This window comes from Callorhinus ursinus, unplaced genomic scaffold (genome assembly GCF_003265705.2).
Source record: "Callorhinus ursinus isolate GAN/ISIS: 27379988/994484 unplaced genomic scaffold, GSC_fseal_2.0 scaffold23, whole genome shotgun sequence".
Lineage (NCBI taxonomy): Eukaryota > Metazoa > Chordata > Mammalia > Carnivora > Otariidae > Callorhinus > Callorhinus ursinus.
The window spans coordinates 22,624,860-22,630,728 of NW_027397085.1; the positions used below are offsets into that span (position 1 = coordinate 22,624,860).

At 42.5% G+C, this 5,869-nt stretch overlaps 1 pseudogene; it reads right to left on the reverse strand.

The window, feature by feature from the left end:
- Nucleotides 1-4,093: 4,093 nt before the first annotated feature.
- On the reverse strand, nucleotides 4,094-5,031 carry LOC112839431 (interferon regulatory factor 3-like; annotated as a pseudogene).
- Nucleotides 5,032-5,869: the final 838 nt, after the last annotated feature.

The following is a 5,869-nucleotide window of genomic DNA, read 5'->3' on the forward strand; positions in this document are numbered from 1 at the left end:
AATATATATAAGATGTTGGGGGGAAGCTGGTTACAGGATGTAAGGGATTTCTCTACCATTTTTGCAACTTCTGTGTTTATAATTATTTCAAAATAAAAAGTTAAAAAAAGAAAAAAGAAAAGGAAACCAGTAAAAACTATATATTCGAAACCTTGCAAATATGTCCCTACCCTTTGACCCTGCAATACTACCTCTAGAAATTTATACTAATGTAACAGATACATACCCAAACATGTTCCTCATATAATTACTTATAATAGTAAAATGTTAAAAACATTCTTAATGTTCAACAACAACACAGTGGGTAAATAAACAGTGAGATATATATGTATGTATATATATATATCTATATATATATATACACACATACACACACACACAAATACTATACAACTATCAAAAATGATAGTGGAGATGTATGTTTAATGACATGAAGGACATTCATAATTAACTGAATACAGAAACTTACAAGCTGTATGAGCCCAAGTTATTTTTTTATTTATTTATATTTTTTATAAAGATTTTATTTATTTATTTGAGAGAGAGAGAATGAGAGATAGAGAGCACGAGAGGGAAGAGGGTCAGAGGAAGAAGCAGACTCCCCGCCAAGTAGGGAGCCCGATGTGGGACTCGATCCCGGGACTCCAGGACCATGACCTGAGCCGAAGGCAGTCGCTTAACCAACTGAGCCACCCAGGCGCCCCCAAGTTATTTAATAATAATACAAAGATATATAATATTGAGACTAGAAGAATGTATGCCAAAATGTCAGCAACAGTTATTTCTGGCCTCTGGACTTATTAATTGATTTTGTTTAATTTTTTTCATTTTGCTCATGTGTTTCTCTATTTTTTCTACAATGAACATGTTACTGGTGTAAAGTTTTCAAAGATATTTCAAAAATAATGAAGACAGCTTAAAAATCACTGTAGATTTACTAAAACATTTACAATAGAGGCAGTTAAATCCTATAACACTAATACCCTATGCATTACCATTGATAAGACAGCCATTAAAAAGAAAAATAATTACAAAGCTCTGAAACTGCTGTACGTAAATGTTAATCCACACCAGAAACTGTGCCTTACAAAAGAAAAGGGCTGTGATCACTTCACCCCTAACCGGTCTTCCTTCTCTTCCTTTACTGTTTCCTTTCTGATGAAATCAGTAAATGTTTTGATTCAAAACCATGAGCAGGATGCAACCTTAATTCTTATTAAACTCAGGGCAAGTCTGTGCAAAAGCTGACAGTTTGCCTAGGCTATTGGGTAACCACAATCTCATACTTTTGATCACAGGTGGGAAAGTTGCAAAACTCAGTAATTCCCTAAATAACCTGATTAGTCCTTGATGTCTCTTAATGGGTGGGTCTTCTAGGATATGAAATACGCAAGAAGCAAATGTCCTTTTTTTTTTTTTAAAGAATTAGAATTATTTTTCTATAACTTACTATAAACATTTGTCAAATCAATTAGACATTTCTTGGGCCCTGTAATGGTGCTAATTATCATTAATTATATAGTATTATGTTATTTACTCATTTGGCCTTATAAATTGTATCTCTCTTCCACGTAACCTCTGTTCCATGATGCAGGAACCATCCCTGTATTGTTCATTTGTGCCTGACCCCGGTAAGTGCTTAATAAATGTTTGCTGAGGGATGAGGATGACTCACTTGTGTTTGGATTCTTACTGCATTCCTAGGGAGAAAGCTTGGGAATGCTTTGGAAACTCACCTCTATCACTAACAGTTCTGTGACCCTGGATATTCAATAGCTTAAGCCTATCCGTAAAAGTGCTATCAGTAATATGTACTTCTCAGGCTTGCCACAAGGAATAAACTTCCTAATAACTGTTGGTAGCACTTAGAACAGTGTCTGCTGCATACAAGTTGCTTGAAAGATACCAGTCGACAGTATCTGAATTCCTCTTCTTGTGCTAGCTGTGATTTACCTCTTTCTGCAATTGTTTCTAACTTACTCTAATGGTTAAGAGCAGACATTCTGGAGTCAGAAGTTCTGTGCCATCTTATTACATAAGAATGTGACCTTGAGCTAGTTGATTAAACACTCTATACTTGGTTTTCTCATCTGGAAAACGGGGATGGTAATAACAGCACTTGTTGCATAGGATTATTGTGAGCACAGAGTGAGAAAATGCTCATAAAATGCTTCAAAGAGTGTGACAGAGAGTAAGTGCTCAGTAAAGGTCAGCTATTATTCTCTTACCAGGCCTCTTATTATCTATCATGTTGCATGTAAAGTATAGTTTAAGACTGAGCCCAACTCCTGGTTTATTTCCCTGGGGAAGGAGTTATTCATTCCGACTTGGCCATGACATGACTGTCAACTCACAGAGCAGCTGCCCAGAGGCTTATCTGGTCTTGGGCACTGCAGCACCCTGCAGAACTTTAAGAGGGGGTGGGGTTGGCTATTATGTTGGAAGAAATAATAACAATTAACATTATTTTGTGCCAGATTCTGTGTAAGGAACTATAACCCTATTATTACTCCCATCTTAATAGATGAGGAAATAGAGGTGTAGAGAGTGGTTATCCTTTGCCCCAGCCAGTGTTTGGGGGAAATCAGGCCTTATGCCCAGGGAGTCTGCACTGTTAACCATCAACTCATCCCACTTGCTGCATTTATCATAAAAAAAGAGGCTAATTTAATCAATACTTTATTGCACTTTTGATTGCAAATTTTTATCTTTACTTCCACTCAGGAGAGCCCAAACCTTGGAAACATAAGCAGCCTTCACACAGTAACATCAGGTTAATCTATTAGAAACAGAAAGGGAAATAAGCCTGAAACACAAAAGGAGGGAACACTTCCTTTTTAGATAAAATAATGAGAAATGCCAAAAAACTAAAAACTAGCCAACACATTTGGATAAAAAAATCCTTTGGTTTTTAATAACAAATGAAGAATGTCATAAATATAACCAGACTTGTTATCTCATTTTGTTTTTCATGCCCAATTTATGACTGAATTAACTTTTCAGCTAGAATTCTAAATATATTTATCCTGCTAGGTCTAGTTCTCCATTTGCAATATTATCTTTATAGCCATTAGCTAGGGGAAGAATGTGAGTATGGTGGACAGTTCATTTCTTGATGCCAATCTCCAAATTCAACCACTGCTTGTCCCTTGCTTGGGACTAAAAAAAGGCTTAGATTCTAAACCAACTTCACCATTTTAGTGAAATTTTAAATGTGTCTTCCTTTTATTGAAATTTTAAATATGTGTTCTTTTTACTCAGTAATTTCCCATTTAGAATTTTATTCAAGAGAAACGCCCACAAAATATGCAAAGATATAAACCAGGGTATTTACTGTTCTGTTGTTTGTAACTGAAGATAAATGGAGCTAACTGAAATATCCATTCGGAAGGGACTGGTTGTATGTATCATAATGTGGTCATACAGTGGAATAAATTAGGTAGAGTTGTATACACTGATTAGGCTGTGCTCATAACACTCATAATATTACAGAAGGGTTTTGGAAGGACAGACATCAATAACTGCAAACTCAAATGCATAGGGGGGCCAGACTGGTTTTAGAAATGGGTCAGGTAGGGACTGTGACAACCTTGAGAACATGAAAAGCAACTGACACCACTCAGCTTCAGCTAATCTTTGCTAATGAGTTGGCAGATCTTTGGATTTTGCCTGAAAACCTATAAATCATAGTACTTTTCATGCTACTTTGTGATAGTCTATTTACTTCTCTACCACCTTGAAAGCTCCATGAAAATATTTCAGTTACATGAACCTCCTGATTTTTATTTTGTGGCAACCATTAGAAATATTAAAAAAAATATATTGTAAGTGGTCATCTGTGAACTGGGATTTGTCTCGCAGGCTCACTGCCTATCAGCCTCTAACATATTCTTACAATGGTTATCTTTGGTAAATCGTATTTTGGGATAATATCAGAGTATGGTCTTCCACTGTACTATCTATACATTGCTTTATATTTGAGGGTGTTTTTGTTTGTTTGACCATGGCAAGAACCAGTTTACTGGTCGAGGTGGGGGCAAGGGGTCTATACAATGAGGAGTGAGGGCTCAGCCCTCCCCAGTGACTTAGAAATTCATTCCTCCACCAGGTTCTGGAGGTAGGCCTTGTACTGGTGAAGGGAAGGGAGAGTGGGTGGCTGTTGGAAATGTGCAAGTTGACAGTGCTCTCCAGTAAGGAGGCATCCCCTAATAGGGCTGTGTCTAGCAGAGCCCTAAGCCTCTTGGGAACAGCCTTGAGTATCACAAGCCTCTTGATCCACAGCTGGTCCTGGGGCCATGACTCCCCCACCAAGAAACAGAGGGTGTAGCTTGGGGAGTGTCCACTTCCTTCAGAGATGATGATCAGATCTGCCCGGAAAGGACCCTCGTCAAACATGCTTCCTTCCCTGATCCTGGAGACCTCGCCATTGGCCCGTGATCCCTGCCAGGAAGGAGCTTCTCGCTCACAGCCCAGGCTATCTGGCGGTGTCCCAACCTTTGGGCCTAGAGAACTGATCCACCCTCCACAGAACTAGCATCTCCTCCCCACCCACCCTGCCCTCAGGGAGCTCAGCCCAAGCCTCCAGAGGCTGGTCATGGCCCTGTCAAGGACACTCCAGGTCTGGCGGTCTTATTAGCTGCCCAGGCCATGTCCTATCCCTTGCTTCTGACCGCACCAGCCATGGGTCCCTAAAGCAGAAGACAATCAGCTGGAAGACCTGGCAGTCCTGGGAAAAGGTGGTACAAGGTGGAACCTCGAACTTCCAGTCTGAGCAGCTGCAGCAGCGACACAGAGGGAGAGACTGAGAAGTGTAGGGCGGCCCAAAGCCCTGGTCCCAGTCCCTCCCACCTTCCCGCTGGCACTCACCTTCCTCCGACACCAACAGCCGCCTCAGTGGGTTTTCAGTGGGTTCCGAGTTTGGGCAAAGAGCAGAGATGCCCAAGTAGGGGCTCAGCAAGAGCTGAGAGGGATGCTCAGGGGCCACAGCAAGGCTTGAGGACGCCCCCCGCCTGGGAATGGGGCCAAGACCATGTCACTCAGTAACTCCTCCCGAATGTTCTCTGGGTATCAGAGGTACGGTGCTGCCCTTGTTGTCTGGAGAGGTATCCGGCTCAGGAAAGTCCCCAACTCCTAAAGTGACAAACTTGTAAGATGCTGCGCACAGGTCGCGGGGATCCTTGCTGGGTCCTCCGCTCAGCGCTACACTCCCTTCTGGTGGACGGCGAACCGGGGATTCCCCTTCTGGGCCGGCGGGTCAGGGCACCCGCACCGCAGGTCTCGGCCTGGCCCAGGTCTGGAAGAGGCATCGTTGTCCTCTGGTCGAGGACCCTGCTGCCCCCGGTGCGTCCAAGACCTGAGGATGAGGAGCACATGCCACCCTGGTCCCGCTCCCCGGCCAGGTAGGATCCCAGGCCTCCTGGCACCGGGCGTCCGGGTGGGGGCGGGGAATGGCCCAGCCAGGTCTGGATTCCCGGCACCTCTCCCAGTTGTAGCTGCGTGGCCCCTTACCGACAGCACAGCTTTAGAGCCGTGGGGCTTTCTTTTCTGTCTACCGCTTTATAATAGAAAATACAAATGCTGAAAACGCATTTACCCTGGCCTATGCTAAGAAGTTCTGAACCAAAGTGAGTTTCCAGATTAGTTCACACTAGAACCAGGTCCAGGAGTTCGCCTACCTTTGGTTTGGCCACCGATCTCAAGAATCTTGAATTTGGTGCATACCCCTGGGCTCATCTAGATACATCTAGATAATGATAATGGGCTCATCTAGATAATGTTTTGGACTAGGGCCTTGAGATACTTCTGACTATGTTGGACTATATGAGTCTCTGGGAGTGGAAACAGCATCTTAAAGACGTTGGGAGAGAAC